Below are 18930 nucleotides of genomic sequence, written 5' to 3' on the forward strand. Positions count from 1 at the left end.
ATAACGGCACAAAAACTTGACTGTGGTTGCCAACTAGCCTGTTAACCGTGGCGACTATTTTTTTTTAATGAATGATAATGGAATGGTGACCCCGCCTGCGCTATCGGTATACACTAGCGGGGCAACCGTGGCGACTATTAGCAAACCCCCCTTCCCCCCAAGGGGACGTCTATGTTCTATAGTGGACAGTTAACGGCTAATATGATGACATAGGTGTGGGAAAAATAATATTGTAAGGTTGAATTGGAAAATCAAAACAAAATTCTTATGAATATCCATAGACCACTATCTAAGGCTCTGCATAATCTAAGGCTACTAGCCTTAGATTATGTAGATAGTGTCTACATAATCTAAGACTTTAGTCATTAGATTCAGCTTAGACTAAAAACGTATGTAAAGTGAAATACAACTGTTAAACTATGTTTGTAAATGACCAGAAACCTTCCATATGTACTAATTTAATTTATTCCTTCATCTCTCGTTACTTGATTTCATAATGAAGAATTCTCTATGAAAGCCAATTAATTCCGGCATATTGTGATGCACGGCTGCTCCTAGGGTCATAAAGTGGCCGACATGCAATGGGTTTATTACCAAAATAATAGGCAGTTTATTAAATATTTAGAAATATGTACGTACATACGTAACATGTCGAGACCTTCTCAAGTTGTTCAGTTAACGCAACGTTTGCTCCTAATTTTTAAGCAATATCCAAAAGGATTTATCAATCGATATTTGTGAATTAGACTTGTAAGTTAATTTATCGATTAATTACTGCATTTATTTATTCATTAGTACATATATGTGTACATGGCGTACTTAATGCTAAAAGCATTCTCTCCCAGTCATCTATAGGGAAGTGGCAAAATATTCGAATGCGATACTAGTAATTATTGATATACATATTAAAATTACATATATAAACGATTAAATATATATATGGTTAACAAATATACTTACACATATATGACATATACTATATTATATACGAAATTGAGAATAATATAAAGTACTTACTGCTTGGATAAAGTAAAAAAGTGAGCATAAACATTTTTTTTAAAGACGGTTTAGTTGGTAGTCTTTTAACCGTTACCATCGTACAGCTTGCCATCGACAGGGATTTCACTTTCATACCTTAGAGCCTAGATGGTCGCATACAGCGAGGTTTACTATACCAGTGGGAGACTTTGTACAAAAGTCGTTTGCTCGGGCACCTCTGTTCCATTCGTGTTACTACCGTGAACCAGTTGTGTTTGCATGGCTGTGTTTCGATTTGAAGGGTGGGATATGACAATGAAATTACAGGGTACAAAGGAATAACACCTGAGTTCTCAGGAATGGCAACGCATGGGGAGTATCATGGGCGAAACTGTATACTCTGTCATGTCTATGGTATTGCTCATGTCTATAGGTGACGGTTACCATTTTCCATCAGGTGGGCCGTTAGCTTGTTTACCATTCTGCAGTTGCATAAAAAAAAGGTTTGAGAGATGTTTTCTCCCACGAACAATTATGTTGTGGAGTGAGCTTCCTGTCGAGGGGTTTCCAAGAGACGATAGCATGGGTTTCTTCAAAAAAGGGGTAAAGAGGTTTCTTCAGGGTCGGTAATGCGCGCGTAATACCCCTGCTAATGCAGGCGTTCATAGGCATAACCACTTAACATCAAGTGGGTCGCATATATTTAACTATTTTATAATGAGGTAGTCGCTGTGTGGCTCCGGCATAGAATAGGCCACCCTTTCCATTCCCGTGGGTGTTGTAAGAGGCGACTAAGGGAGGGTGAGCGATGGGCAGCAGCGTCCCTCTAAAAACATCTCTAAAAGCCTAACTGCGGTTGCCAACCCGCCTGTCGCTTGGCAAGCAACTATCCTTATGGGAAAAACTTATATCGAGCAGCGGGAAGTTAATGGCTGAAATAATATAAAAAATAATAAGGTAGTAATAAACAATTAAACAATTTCCCCCTCATTATTAGGTTTTTTTAATGGATGATAATGGAATGGTTACCTCGCCTGCGCTATCGGTATACACCGGTGGGGCACTAGTGACAGATGATAGGTGAACATGAAGCAGGTCAGTTAGTTCATCGTGACAAATTCACTAGTGAATCACTCGTGACAGTTTCCGCGAGGAGGTCGACCTGATAGGGTATATTGCTAGTATTAAGGTTGCTAATCCCATTATAAACAATCCCTTTACCCCCTCATTATTAGTTTTTTTTTGATGGGTGAAAATGGTATGGTAACCCCGCCTGCGCTAACGGGATACGCTGGCGGAGCACCAGTGAAGGGTGATAGATGAGAATGAAAACAGGCCAGTTAGCCCATCATGATGAATTCATCAGGAATTAACCATGATAGTTTCCAGGGGAAGCGCGAGGTGGTCGACCTGGTTGGGTATATTGCTAGCAATGGGATTCTCAGTATTTATTAATAACAATCCCTTCCCCCCCTCCCTCATTATTAGGTTAGGACCACGGAAGTTACTTTAACAGAATGCGTTCAAAATTAAATGATTGGAACTAATAACTCTTTTATATTGAAATGTAAAACGTTAATTTTTAATTATATGTGCGATGACATAGTAATTTTCAATAGAAATATACGCTTAATTTTGGCAATTTATAAATTTCACGGTCATTGTTACCATAGTACGTTGTTTATTTCCTGCGCCAATGATATGGCAGTATACTTTACAATCTACTTCTGAGGTCCCATGATCGATTCCCAGTCAGGACGATTTAGGAAGGAGGACTCCTAGAATATTACTAGTGATTTTTTTTATACAACTTAGAATGGCAAACAAGCTGACGGCCCACCTGATGGAAAGTGGTAACCGTCGCCTATAGACATGAACAGTACCATGGACATAATAGAGTATACTGTTTCGCCCATGATACCCCCCATGCGTTACCATTCTTGAGGACTCAGGTGTTATTCCTTTGTACCCTGTAAATTTACGCCATATCCCACTTTTCAAACCGAAACATAGTCATGCAAGCACAATTGCTTCACGGTAGAAACACGAATGGGACAAAGGTACTCAAGCAATCGACTTTTGTACGTCTAAAATGAATTGTGGTCAACATTATATTTTGTGTACAATAAAGAAAAAAGTTGGACAGAAAAACTAATGAATGAGGAAGTCCTGAAAAGAGTGAACGAGAAAAGAACAATAATTAAAATAAGAGAGAATAGAAGAGGCAAAATGCTGGGCCACCTTATACGACATGACGATTTTTTTAAGAGCATAGTAGAAAGAAAAATAGAGGGCAAAAAAGGAAGAGGAAGACCGAGGAATAACTACATGGGACAGATAAAAGAAATACTAGGTGTCATGTCGTATAAGGAGATCAAGGATATGGCCTGGGATAGAGCTGGTTGGAAGAAGATGCATGAATTAGTTGCACCGATAAGAGGAAAAATGAAAGAAATCTCTTAAATGAAAAGAATAAAAAAAGTCTCCCTCTAGTTAATATTACTAGTGATCCGGTCTGACTCATGTACATAGTACTCTTCATGCGTTGCCATTCTTGAGGACAATGGTGTCATGAAGATATCCGTAAAAGAACCGAAGTAATCAACATAGCGTAGCTGCTGTCTCGAAGAGCCGACAACTGACGAAGAAAAAAGTTCTTGACTGGCGACCCTGTACGAGAAACGCAGTGTAGAACGACTCCTTACTAGATGGAGCGATGGCGTCAAATGCGTTGCAGGGAGTCAGTAGATGTAGGTGGCTCAGGACCATTTTTTTTATACAACTTAGAATGGCAAACAAGCTGACGGCCGACCTGATGGAAAGTGGTAACCGTCGCCTATAGACATGAGCAGTAAGTACCATGGACATAACAGTCAGACAGATAACCATTCCTTATGCCAGTTTATGGGGGAAGCCTATGTTCAGCAGTGGACGGATGGCTGAGATGATGATGATGACGGTGTCATGTTGTTTCTCTTTTAATTGGGAATTAAAATAGATATTCGTTTAATACCTATTGCATGATTAAATATAATTTACATGTACTGTTTTCACCGACTCTTTATGGTCGAATTAGTGAACTTGACATTGGAATAAGAAGAAAGATCGATATTAATTGATTTTTTTATGATCTTTTAACATACACGGTTGTATTCTTAACTAGGTTACGCATGCTACTTTACGTGATATTCACATATTATAATTATTCTTATGTATTTATTAGATACCCACGATAGCTTTACAAGAAAACTTTTGACATGTGGCCGTAGCTATGGGGTGAGGGGTGGGGGGTTTGAGGGACAATGCCCTACCTTAAAACGCCTAATGCCCTACCTTAACATTAAAGACCCCAAGAAAATGAAACAGATTCATTTTTTCAAAATCACTTAATTATGGCTTACTTAATCATGGCCACTTTATTATAGAGAGAAGTGTGGACTGAAAGACGATGAAGATGAAGAGATGGCCCGTTCTATTCCCGGACCACGCGGCATGATTCATTACTATGATGTAAATCTGTTCAATGTTTTATGGATCATTTACTTTTCTATAATCTAGTATCACGTAGAGAAATATTTGAGAGGATTTAACTCCCACTAAAGGTTGGTTTTTTGAATAAGCTCTTTAGTCAGGATGCTTTAGTTACTAAAATGTGTTTATGTATGTATATATACGATAAAATATATATTCTTTATTGCACTTAAACAATATATGCGACGATTAGTTTAACAACTTGTTAGCAAGGGAGAACTTATCTCTGAAAGAGATCTCTTCCAGCCAACCCAGTGTAGTTAGAGAGAAAATAATTTAATTTGGGTAATCCAGTGCAGGAAAGGTACCGGTGAAAATAATGTAAATACAACAAACACTATAGTGAATAAATATATAAATAAATACGTAAATAAGTAAATAGATAAATATATATACATATGTATAAAATATGATATAATATAGTTACATAGTATATATAGTTATGTATAAACTTAACTTTGTCTAGTTCTTTTTGTTTGAAAATTGTCACAATATTGTACACCGCTCTACTCGCTGACATTGATTCTATTTTCCACTTTGGGTTTGCTGGAAGAGAACTGTTTTAGAAACCTTTGTACATTTGCTTTGTACAATAAAGTATAAGTAAAAAAATTAAAAATAAAATATGAGTTTTTAAAAAAGGATGTTAAAATTTTTTTCTAAGTAAAGGCGTGTTCTTATTCGTATAGATCTTATCGATTTTTTATTTTTAAAATGAAAATACGAGTGAACTTTTTGCCAGCTAATTATCATATTAGCTGACTCGTTTTTTTATACTTCTATATACTTCGTTCTATATACTTACGCATAAAATGTATCTTTAATAAATAAAATGAGTGTTTACGTATTAAAAAGATGCAAAAATTATAAGACAAAATAAATATAGAAGTTATAAAGGAATCACTCATTATCACTATTTATCACGCAAAATTTTATGAAAAAGTTGACCCGTATTTCTCGAAGCATTTCTATAGAGACACTCTATCTATATAATGTAAGATATATAAACAAAAATTCAGACCAATTAAGAATCTGCTCTTTTGGAAGTCGTTTAAGAAAAGACAAATTGAGTAGATGTTATAGACAAGTAACGCAAAGGTAAAAGATTGCAACATATGTTGGTACCTATTATTGCAAACTTTTAAATAATTTAAATAAAATAATTAAAACATTAACCTGAGCATTTCATTCGCACAGTACAATAGTTATTTTGTTAAACTCTTTGACATTTGCCACTATCAGTTACAAATATGTCTGGACTGCGAAAGAACACCCATTATAGAGACATCTGAATAGAGGCAGCCTTCGTTTTATTGTGTTTTACGCAAGCGGAGCCCGGTCGAGACGCAATGTATTTAATTCTGTCTAATTACCGAATCTTCATTAATTTGTCAGCCGCCACAACGCGCGGAAAATCATTCCAACACAAAGACCTATGCATCTGCTATGAAAGCGAATGTCACGGGGTCTCACTAAATTGGCGGTAATAATGTGGGAAGAGCTTATAAGCGTGGTCTATGGTTCGCACGCGTACATTCGCCTTCCATTCGCAGTGCATGCGCATTCCATTTTTGAATTTGAAAAGTTAGACGACCATTTTTAAATTTTTGAAATTGGAACGTGATATTTTTTTATGGATACACACATCGCAGTGACTGTAGTGTTGTGAATACAAGTTTTTCGCATTTTACTTCGGTCTCCTGCCATCTTCTGTATAGAAAAAGAAGAAAACATTAAATTATTAAGGTAAGTGTTATTTTTTTAATTTATTTTTTTAACATTATGTGCTTTATTTATATTTTATATAAAAAAAATGAATTGGGTATGAAAAAATAATTTTTTTAATCATTTGGAAAATAAAAAAAAAAACTGATTTAATTCCTAGGCATTTGTTTTTAATTTTTTTTCCTAATTAAAGGCATACATTTATTAGATTCTAGGCAAATGTGCAACAGTCTATTTTACAAGAAAACAAAAACAATGAACTCATACAAACATAGGCTTTCTCACGTGTTTTTTGTTGTATTACCATGTGCAGTTATTGTCATTTCATTCAATCTGACGTTCATTCAAGATTTTTAATAGATTATTATGTTTTTTGTTTGAGAATTTATTTCATTATTTCAATAATAGTTTGTGATTTTTTTACAATATGTATGGAGATACTTTATTTACCTAATCTAAGCTTTATATATCATATATTCATAATTCACATCAAAGCAAGTTTTTATAATATATTAAAAAAAGTTTAATAACAAACAAAAGTTTCAAGTTTTCTCTTGTTTGTTTTTTATTTTTCTTATTTTTTTTACGTGATATAAACTTAATATGTACAAGTCGATTAAAAATAAAATTGTTTTTATAATAAACTTATAATAAAACTTTTTTAGACATTGAATTTTTAACCTGTGAAAATAATATGTTAACTACACATATTTTTTTGCATGAATTTTTCTATGCAACGTATTTCGATATAAAATTTTATTTTATTTATTTAAGAACATCTATTGCATTTAATGACAATAAAAAGAAATGAAAAAAAAAATGATTCAAATATCTAATATACCACTTATTTTTATGCTCTTCTAAAATAAAATCACATATTTTTTAACTTTATAAAAGTGCAAAGTTGACTCAGTGGTAAGTTGCAATATTTATAATGTATAATATGACAAATGGACAGAATAACAAATGAATATGACGAAATTAAAAGCTTTTAACCATGAAACCATAAAATATTATATCAATTCTGCACACTCGACCTTGTACGCAATAGTACGCATATTCACGCATAGATTAATAACAGATTCAGAGACGCTTCTTTCTGTCACTTAGAAGTAGGAGTAATATATAGTTATTCCATATATATTTGCATATATAATTTTTTTTTATGCAACTTAGAATGGCAAACAAGCTGACGGCCCACCTTATGGAAAGTGGTAACCGTTGCCTATAGACATGAGCAGTACCATGGATATAGCAGAGTATACTGTTTCGCCCATGATACCCCCCATACGTTGCCATTCCTGAGGACTCAGGTGTTATTCCTCTGTACCTAGTAAATTCACGCCATATCCCACCCTTCAAATCGAAACACAGTCATGCAAACACAACTGCTTCACGGTAAAAACACGAATGGGACAGAGGTACCCAAGCAATCGACTTTTGTACAAAATCTCCCTCTGGTAAATTTACACAATAGACAAATACTGTAAGCTATACCTAAGCCACTTTTTATTTTAATTCATGCAAGAAATGCTACGGGTACTTATTAGTATTATACAACTATAAAATCTGAAAGGAATACATTAAAATAATTTGAATTAATTGTACTTATATTTATTTAACTTTGCATAATAATTCGCATAACCTTAATGTTACCAACAATTATTGCACATTATTATTTCGTAATTAAATATTTATTTAAATAAGTTAAATATTTATTATTTAAATTATATAATTTGCAACTAAGACATTTGAAATGTATATCTAAATTATAGAAAGTTATACATAAGTTAAATTAGGAATAATTAGTTTTGTTTCAAGAGAGTGTATGAAATAGTTTCATTGAAATTGTACTTGCATTTTTTCCAATTTTTTTTTCTTTTAGATTTTCCTTAGAGATTTTGCCATGTAAGCAAAGCTACTTGGTTCGAGGAAATTATATGATAAAGTTTCCCTGACATTACAGCAATATACTGAGTACAGGCCTCGTTTTGATGAATATTGCGACGCACACACTCATTCATATACACAAACACACACTCATACATACACACACACACACACACACACACTCACACACACACACACACACACACACACACACACACACACACACACACACACGCACGCACACACACACACACACACACACACACACGCACGCACACACACACGCACACACACACGCACACACACACGCACACACACGCGCACGCGCGCGCGTTCTACACATATTCTGTGCTGAGACTGCTGTTATGTAATTTGCATTTTTTTATCTTTAAATATATATATTTTTTTATTTTTTAATTCCATATCTCTTATTATATATCTAACTATCTCTTCTATTTAGATATTTATAGTTTATGGTTACTAAAATATAGCATTATGATATGCATTTATTGATTTTTCTAATACGTTAACAATTACAAAGTCAGTTATATACTCACCGGGCCGATCACTCACTCATGATTAAGGATCACGAATTGATCCCGAAAATAGTCGAGCTTTTTTATCTAATTACACGTATGTAATATCATGGGCGAAACAATATACTCTGTTATGTCCATGGTACTGCTCATGTCTATAGGCGACGGTTACCACTTTCCATCAGGTGGGCCGTCAGCTTGTTTGCCATTCTAAGTTGTATAGAAAAAAAGTTAAACCGGTTGTTATTATATTAAAATATAATTAGCTATTTTATTTATCTTCAAGTAATAATGTAATCTTGTATTTATAACGGTATATCGAAATAATTCGACCCACAAATAAGCTAACAATGGAGTCGTATCTCAGGTGAGCTTATTTTCGTAATACGAACTTACATAATGATTTTATAGTCTACATTTATAAGGTGAATCGAGGAAGTGTCTCGTATGTTATCATCAATACATATAATAAAATCGTAATTGGTCGCTGTCTGTACATGGAAGATGTATAAGATATACTATATTATAGGGCAGCTTTATGAACGCATAGAACTCGATATAATGATTTTTAGACTTTTTGTTTGTACACTTTTGTGCATGCTAATCTCAGAAATGGCTTAACTGATTTGAATGAGGTTTTCACTGATATGTTGCGGTTTACTATACTTAACATTTAGCGTTTATTTTATTTTAATCGGTTGATAAATAAAAAAGATATATCAATCTAAAGAATCACACATAAATTGTTATAAAATAACCGATCAGTTGAATTGGCTGAAATTTTTTTTCATTATACGAGTATGTATTGACTTTCGAAAATTCTGTCTACTCATACGAAGCCGGGTCGGATCGCTAGTATTTAATAAAATTATATCTATCTTGTATGTCTTTTTTCTTTTCATTTAAGAGTTTCCTCTTGTCGGTGCAACTAATTCATGCATCTTGTTCCAGCCAGCTCTATCCCAAGCCATACACTTGACCTCCCTATACGACATGACATCCAGTGCATCCTTTATCTATCCCATGTAGTTATTTCTCGATCTTCCTCTTCCTCTTTTGCTCTCTACTTTTCCTTCTACTATGCTCTTTAAAAAATCGTCATGTCGTATAAGGTGGCCCAGCATTTTGCCTCTTCTATTCTCTATTGTTTTAATTAATGTTCGTTTCTCATTCACTCTTCTCGGGACTTCCTCATTCGTTATTGTTTATCTTCTTATTATTCTTATCCTTTCCATTCTACTCTATGTCCACATTGTATGTATGTCTTTACTAGAGAGATATTTAGGAAAATTTTATAAAAGGTGTCTTAAGAGTAACAAATGCCAAAAACGTTGTGTATAGGCTCTGACGGAAGACCAACGTCGGTGAGTCGTAAGGACTCCCGACGTTTACTAAGTAAGAGCCTTTTTACTGACCAAAATTTGTTTTTATTGTTAGCTATTATATACCTCGCCAGCGAATACCGTAGTGGATCCATTAAAAAAAAAATTATAAAGAACAATATACGTTCGAAAAAGTTATAAAACAAAAAATGATTTTGGTATTTTAACAGTCATGATTGTGTCACTTGTTAAAATTTAAAATCATCAATTAGTAACTCAATATGCCAACTGAAGGGCGTAGATTCCCGCAAGCCATCTCAATCACATTTATCACAGATATCAATCGTTGAAATTTCTACTCTATGACTGATTGTCAGAATGTAATTTTTTGTATGACACGACAGTGCCAAATTGCCCAACGACTGTTATGTGATTTTATATTAATGATGCTCCATGTATTGAATGACCTGTAACTAGGTCAAAATGTAGCGAACCCGAGGTTTTATGACAGAATACCTAATAGTGCAGTTCATGTGCGTAATGACTTAACTCGGAATTTATTACTGTACGGGGGAAGTAATTATTATACAGCTAAAGTTTTTTAATTCTACTATACTTTTAATTTACTTTTTTATTTATTTATGGCAACAAATAGTCATTTAATAATAGTAATATAATATATATTAAATTACAATAATGTTTTAATAAAAAAATTAATTAAACTAATAAGCAGTAAATTTATGATCCGTACCGGCCCTTAAGGCCCCTATGACACTTACGGTATTTCCGCATTGGTTTAACAGAGATATCCTTTGAGCCAGGTACAAACCGGAAATATATATTATAGTTTTATAGCAATACACCTTAGAGTGCTAATAACAGTATTTTAAATATAGAATTTTTATTAATGAAGTTCCATATATGTATGTTGTGACGGTTCGACTATAGTACAATAGGTTTAATACCATAAGTACATAGAAAAGAAACAGGGGTTCCTATGGGTGACCGCTGCGAAAGCTGAGCTATTTAATATAAACAAACTTTAAAGTCAAGGTTCACAATAGTATACAGAGAAGACGTTACCATATATGAAATATTGACACAGAAGGGAAACTCCTTTGATGTGTTTCCAGAGTGTAGTGGACGTAACAAGAAAATTAAATAAATTAAACAAAAAAATATTATATTTTATATTAACCAAATTATAGTTTACCTTTTTATCATCAGGTGTAAAAAAGATACATACAACACAGTTTAATAAGGTTTATGAGAGCCTTTAAAGTTTTATAAATTCGATAATCAATTTAATATAAAATACCAAAATACGTTAACATATAATTAAATTGAATTTAAAGAAAAGTTCAGTTCGAATAATAGGCTAAATCTGATTATTGAAATATCTACCCTTCGGTGACATAATCTATGACGTTATTAGAGAAAGAATAGAAAAAAAAAAAAAAAAAAAGAAAAGAAAAGGACGAAAAGATGGCGCAGGAGTCGTGTTTTAAGGAACTGCGCAATAAAATAAAAAAATAACTAGGATATAGATCTAGGAGGGACTGGTTCGATGAAGGGGTTTGAGATCTTAGTGTATCACTATCGATTAAGTGTGTGAAATTAATCAATAGAAGACTGGAGAATCCGGTGAGCTTGTTCCATTTATTACTACGTAGTTAGATTTTTGACTGTGATCACAGGCAAAGTCTATACTTAATATTTTTCCCAACAACTATTAAAATACGTATTTAGTCGAGTCTATATACCTTTAGGTAATGCGTATATCGTTAAATGCAATCACATTTGAACAAAGTTTACATCAATATAATTTACGTACTTACGTTATTCTACTCATATACAAAATCCAATTATATGGTCGTTTGATAGAACTTCATCAATTTGATTCAATGTTCTAATTGTCCAGTTTTGGAAAATATTTATTAAATCAGCTATTAAACTATTATAATACTAACTAGTTTCATATCTAGTTATTATAAAGTATTTATTTATTGAGGATAATAGACTAAAGTGACTATGGTCTGGTCTCATTGCTGGGGAAACAGCCATTGATGAGAGAGAGGGGTTATTGAGTGGCGACCCTGTAAATGCAAGTGCGATGTGGGCTACCTCCATTGTTTGGAGTGACTGTTTTATGTGTATTGTGGGGCCGTTCCTTGTTTCAGTCGGTGGAAATTGCCTGTGTTCAGTCGTGGGTTGGTGATGGTTGAGACGATGATGATGATGAAATATTTGTATTTATTACACTATTACAGTGTTGGTTTGGAATATCTGTTCATACTTAACGCTTCATGGTGAAGTGTTTTTATACCATTACTCGGTCGACCAGATTAATGATTCTTAGTCTATATTTGATTATCCATGACTACATGTGGGGATTTGTTTTACACCAGATGTACAAAGAGACAGCTTAACTGTTGCAAGTGATATTATGTGAATGTAATACTTTTAATACATTATTAATTGTGTTACTAAATAAATTCATGTGACTGTGGGGTATTTATGGTAAACAAGCCTGTATTGTTTAAATAGATATTTTGTCTTGATTTATTATAAACTTTAATATTGATTTTGTTGTAGTAAGCAAGCTGATAATAACAATTCTGTGTGTATTACTGATTACTAATAATATTTAATTATGCTGATATTATAGGTGTGGATTTATTTCCTAATGGTAATAAAAGTACTGAAAGATTCTCTGACTATAGTTGCTCTTGACTAGGTGTGGGGTTCAGTATGGAATTGGTACTGTATGACACTTGTGAGGCTATGTATTTTGCTCATATTTAGAAAGGAAGTTGTCCTGGCGATGGGGTTTGTATGTATGTTGTTTGTTCATGTTATATTGACTAGACAAGTTCGGACAGGGTTAATATTAGTGAATATTTACTGGATTTATATTTAATATACATGTTTTGAATATTTTATGGGAATAGTATGGAGATATACAAGTAGTAAAATATAATATTAGTATTTTATAAATTTAATTATTGAGTTATATGTTTATGTCGGACTGTATCCAAGGAGATATTATCCTATTAATATCAAGTTAGGACAATTACTTTAAATATTAATAAAGCAAACATTAACACTGATTATTCACTTCTTTAATAAATTTACATTAGAGGTTAGGAATCAAATAGATAGCATATTGGGAAATCTTCACCACTCATGTATTTGAGGAATGTTCTTGATAATTAGTACTGTATGTATATATTATTGCAAGTACAATTGCAATAAGAATGTTAAACTTCTAATCTTCTGTTCATTCTTGAATTTGAAAGTAAGCTTGGCTGCTGATATGAATATAAAACTGCAGCATTACTGGATACTATTAATTATTTCTGGTGTAAACCATGATTATTTATGTCACTGATAATTTAGTTGTATATTACGGTTGATATATGATGATTTTATATTTAAATATATTAAACAAATACAAATAAACAAACTTGCTAGTATTTGTTACGTTGACAGTTGTGATAGATAATCAAAATTCAATTCAATACATCAATACGTCATTCAATACGTCATTAATATGACAGATGTCAAACAAAAGGAGATTATACACGTTATGATTCTATATCTAAGTCTATAGAAAATTTATATAATTTTCTGTTATTTTATAATAACTGTAGGGGAAATATTGGAATTATTTATATGAGAAATTTTACTTAAATGATATGATAATTATTTAAAGACCTAATTTCTTAGGGATTTAATCATGATGATTTAAACACTAAAACATTTGTTTATCTGAGAAATCCTCTTAGTAAATAGGTTTACTAAGACACTAAAAGGAAGTAGATATAGTATAACTATAGTACAGCTACAATAATTGTATGGGACTTACTGTCCTTTCTATACAAATATATATTTAATCTATATCTTTCACATTATAATTATGCAATATATTGCCTCTACTACTACAACATACACAAATAGGACTTATTGTCCTTCCTATATACCTATATATAATAATTGACCTGGCACTTTAATGTGTAATTTATCAGTACTTATGACAACAACCAATTAGGACTTCTAGTCCTCTCTATAAAGCTACATAATTATTTAATCCGATTATTTCACAATGTGATTAATCAAACCTCTACAAATATTACAAAAGATCTCTATTACTCTCAACACAATAATAGCTTGTTGGACTTAGTGTCCTCAAACTTATAGAAAACCCAACTGGTTATTTCACGAGACGTTGTTAACTTGTGATTAATCAGTGTCTTTTAAAGGACTTATAGTTCCTTTAGATATATCTCTCTGAATAAATAATTGGTTAATTCACAATGTGGTTAATCAACAATAATATTATATATAATTGACTGGACTTATAGTTCATTCAATAGCACTCATTACTTTTAGTAGCTCTCGACCTATGGGTTGGACTACTCGTTCTTAGGCTCCGGCCTAATCAACAGATTTAACTTGAACCTTGAGTATTCTTGGTATTAAGTAAATAATATTAAATTGACAATGCTATGTTATGATATAGCAATTATCAATATTATATGGCTTGGCCAATTCCAGGGCGTGGAAGGTATCCCCTATCACACAAATCTTCATCTCTATCGGACTGTCTTCACAGGTGATCTCTAATGTCACATTATAGGGCCGAAGGGTTATGTCCCAACAAAGTAAGTTCTGGTGTCTGGGTGATCTCGCTTCTTGGTCTGATCTCTTGTGGAGCCGAAGGGAAACCCCCATTGAGTAAGCTCGTAACAGGGTGACGCTGGGAAACAGTTTCGTACTGTTAGTGGGTGATCTCTATGTCGCCATATAGGACTGAAAGGGTCATCGCCCATGAGTAAGCTCTCGTGTCGGAGTGATCCTGGGATTTCAGTTCCGATCCTTTTGCCTCTGGCAAACACCAATTTATACTGGAAGCATCGTGGGGCTGGTGGAGCCACTGTAATGTTGAAGTAAATGTACTTATGTTTGGTTTGGAACTGAGAATACTCATGCCCTTATTACCATCAGAGTGCATTAATAAATAGTAATACCCTTCCCTACCTTTTAGGAGGAAGAGTTATAGATAGTTGGAAAGTCTTCCACTGGTCCGGGCGTGTGAGGGGCCCGACCGCTCCCCCATTTTTTTTATTATTACAGTTGTTCTGTAATTTACTATTAAATTAACATAACTTCCTAGTTACATGAATTATGAGTATAATTCATTAATTATTCTTAATCCTTAAAGATTTATCAATCATCTTCATTATTTAACTCCTATCATATACCAATTAAAGAACCTTTTGGTTATTACACACACAACGGGTCCTACATTACTAGACGATCACACATTTATTTATCTGGCCAGATGATCAAGTGTTCTACTAAAGATCTGTTCAATATTATGTGTTTATTGTGAGGTTTTTTAAGATTCATAAGATGTTTAGGGTGTATGAGTTAATATAGGTATGGGCTATATTGAGGGTGTTAGGCCTTTCTTTAGGGTAGATTTTCATTATATTTTCATAGATTTCATTAGGTAAAGCCTTCGTAGGCTTTTCTTAGGCTTTGTAGGTTTTCCATGTGTAGCTTAGTTCAGAGGGTAGTTATTATAAGGGGTGCAAAGGGGGGGACCATCACAATGTATTTTTTTTTATACAACTTAGAATGGGAAACAAGCTGACGGCCCACCTAATGGAAAGTGATAACCGTCGCCTATAGACATGAGCAGTACCATGGACATAACAGAGTATATTGTTTCGCCCATGATACCCCCCATGCATTGCCATTCCTGAGGACTCAGATGTTATTCCTCTGTAGTCAGTAAATTTACGGCATATCCCACCCTTCAAATCGAAACACAGCCACGGTTGAAACACGAATGGGACAGAGGTACCCAAGCAATCGACTTTTGTACAAAGTTTCCCTCTGGTAAATAAATAATAATAATATAAGAATCAAAGCTAAAAAAAGAAATGCCGATTTATTTTCAACATATAAGTTTTTAAATCTATTTACTTTTCAAGATGTAAAGGGATACATAAAAGAGATCCAATTCATGAATTTTTTTATTAATCGTGTTGGTTGGTTATTAGTCGTGTTGGTTTTCCAATGAATAAATAAATAAATAAATAAATATTATAAAGAAATTTGATTTTGTATATGTTTGTCTGTTTGTAATGGATGAACATATGCTCAAGTGATTTTAAAATTTTTCACCTATAAAAAGCTAGAATACCAGCGTCGTTTTTTTAATAATACACATAAATACGAACATTACAATAATGTAACAAATGGTAACAAAAATTTGCATGTTAAAACTAATAAAAAATATTGATCTTTCTCTCTATCCATCAACTCATTCGAAGCCGGAACGGATCGCTAGTTTGTAATAATTAAAAATCTCGTTTCATAACTGCAATCATAAAAATCCACTTCGAACACATAAAATTAATATAAAAACAAGATCTATCTAAGAGCACATTCATTCAGCAGTTACATACATACATACATTCTAAGGGGCTACTCACACGTCCATAGAAAACAACGATTTTGTATGGAGACGTGTAAGCATCCATTCAGCTTTCCGCGTCTATTCTTCTTTCGGGGCAACCCAGTAAAAAATGAGGATAAATGTGTATTTATCATGCGAATGCTATAGAGAGCTTTCAGCGCTGTTCCGCCGCATTCACATGATGTTGTTTCGCGACTCTTTTTTACGCTTTACGCAGTAGACAAGCGTTTCAGCGGAGATAGCACGCTATGACGGCTTTTCTCATTCTTACGACGTCGTACGCGGCTAATAGAAACAGAGCTGTATAAGTGTGATCAAAATCGTTCAGAGAAACGCGAATGGAGCTGAATAAGTGTGAGTAGTCCCTAAAATGACTGTCTGTCATAAATTATAATTTTCAATAAATTAATCCTTACTAATCTTATATGAGTTTGTTTGTTTGTTACCTTATAGCGTCTGAACAGCTTAACCAATCACTATGAAATTTTGTATACACGTACTATATAGGATGAAGAAGGATATAGGCTAGTTTTTATCCCGGTCAATAAATATATCTCGGTCACGCGGACGTAGTCGCGGATAATAGTATTATATGAACTTAGTAAATCCTATTGATTACAAAAATAGATATATTCAGATACGTCAGATAAATACAGAGGAATAACACCTGAGTCTTCAGGAATGGCAACGCATGGGGGGTATCATGGGTGAAACAGTATACTCTGTTATGTCCACAGTACTGCTCATGTCTATTGGCGACGGTAAACACTTTCCATCAGGTGGGCCGTCAGCTTGTTTGCCATTCTAAGTTGTATAAAAAAACCTGCTTTTTTCGAAGCATTTGTATGGGGACACTCTATCTTTATAATCTAAGAATATCATACATTAATTGAGTAATGAAATGTAGGTATTGTATGAGTTTTGCTAATGAATATTGTGTAATTCTTATCGGGGATTTAATTAAGAGATATTACAAAGTATCATATTTAATTAATACATTCAAACTAAACTTTATTGATTAAAGTATACGAGATGGCATTGGGCGCATTATGTGTTAATTGATTTACGTAAACAACTTTATTGACCAAACAAAAGTAAGGTACAAAAGACAGATTTTTTTATACAACTTAGAATGGCAAACAAGCTGATGGAAAGTGGTAACCGTCGCCTGTAGACATGAGCAGTACCATGAACATAACAGAGTGTACTGTTTCGCCCATGATACCCCCCATGCGTTGCCATTTCTGAGGACTCAGGTGTTATTCCTCTGTATTCTGTAAATTCACGCCATATCTCACCCTTCAAATTGAAACACAGCCATGCAAACACAACTGCTTCACGGTTGAAACACGAATGGGACAGAGGTATCCAAGCAAACGACTTTTGTACAAAGTCTCCCTCTGGTAAAGTGTTAATTGATTTACGTAAACAACTTTATTGACCAAGCGAAAATAAGGTACAAAAGACGGTTTTTTTTTACGATACTAAGGGAACGAAATTGGTGGCTTATTGTATGCCGGAACCATTATTGGAGATTTCATCGTCTCTCTATTAATTTAAGAGTTTCCTCTTGTCGGTGCAACTAATTCATGCACCCTCTTCTAGCCAGCTCTATCCCAGGCCATATCCTTGACCTCCCTATACGACATGACACCTAGTGTTTCTTTTATCTGTCCCATGTAGTTATTCCTCTGTCTTCCTCTTCCTCTTTTGCCCTCTATTTTTCCTTCTACTGTGCTCTTTAAAAAATCGTCATGTCGTATAAGATGGCCTAGCTTTTTGCCTCTTTGCTTAATCTATTAGTTTATAATTATTTGTAATTTTTTTTTAAATTATGTTAATAAAATCTAAATATTAAAGTAATATTTGCCTCATACTTGTTTGTTTACTATTAACAATATGGCATTCACATATAATTTATTTCAACATATATTACGCACATATAGCCAAATATAGTGATTAATTCTTCTATCACTATGGTATAGTGTAGTGTATGACAAAACTGTGCATATATTAAAAGAGCCAATGATGTGGCATGGCCGTTAATTCTGGTGATATTTATACTAGTTTTTATACCGTGACTTTGTCTGCGAAAAGAGATATGTTCACTGACCGGGATAAAACGTAGCCTACGTTATATATTCTATATAATACGTGTATACTAAATTTCATAGTGTTTGGTCAAGCTTTTAATACGCTAAAAGGTGACAAACATACAGATAAACAAATTTTTACATTTATGATATTAGAAAGGATTGACCTTTATAAAGAAATATAAATAAATATACTCACGACGGTAATCCCTAATAGGGTAGTTAGAAGCATTTGCCATGGTTATACATACCATAATTAAATAGAAAAAAAAACATAAATATAAAAGTTATGTTTTTAATAATATGTTTACTATTATATTGTAGTATAAAGTATTTGAGTCAGCCTTTCCCAAAGTGGGCGATAA

At 33.4% G+C, this 18930-nt stretch overlaps 1 protein-coding gene across 4 annotated transcripts in view; it reads left to right on the forward strand.

The window, feature by feature from the left end:
- Positions 1 to 6053: 6053 nt before the first annotated feature.
- The window catches only part of LOC113511271 (uncharacterized), a 46103-nt gene continuing 33226 nt past the window's right edge, over positions 6054 to 18930 (forward strand). For all 4 annotated transcript variants that reach the window (XM_052892383.1, XM_031912092.2, XM_026894888.3 and 1 more), the window contains exon 1: positions 6054 to 6255. The gene's annotated coding sequence lies outside the window, so the exon portion shown is untranslated. The remainder of the gene's footprint in view (positions 6256 to 18930) is intronic.

Source organism: Galleria mellonella, unplaced genomic scaffold, assembly GCF_026898425.1.
Source record: "Galleria mellonella isolate WM207_F2 unplaced genomic scaffold, CSIRO_AGI_GalMel_v1 utg109, whole genome shotgun sequence".
Taxonomy (NCBI): Eukaryota; Metazoa; Arthropoda; class Insecta; order Lepidoptera; family Pyralidae; genus Galleria; species Galleria mellonella.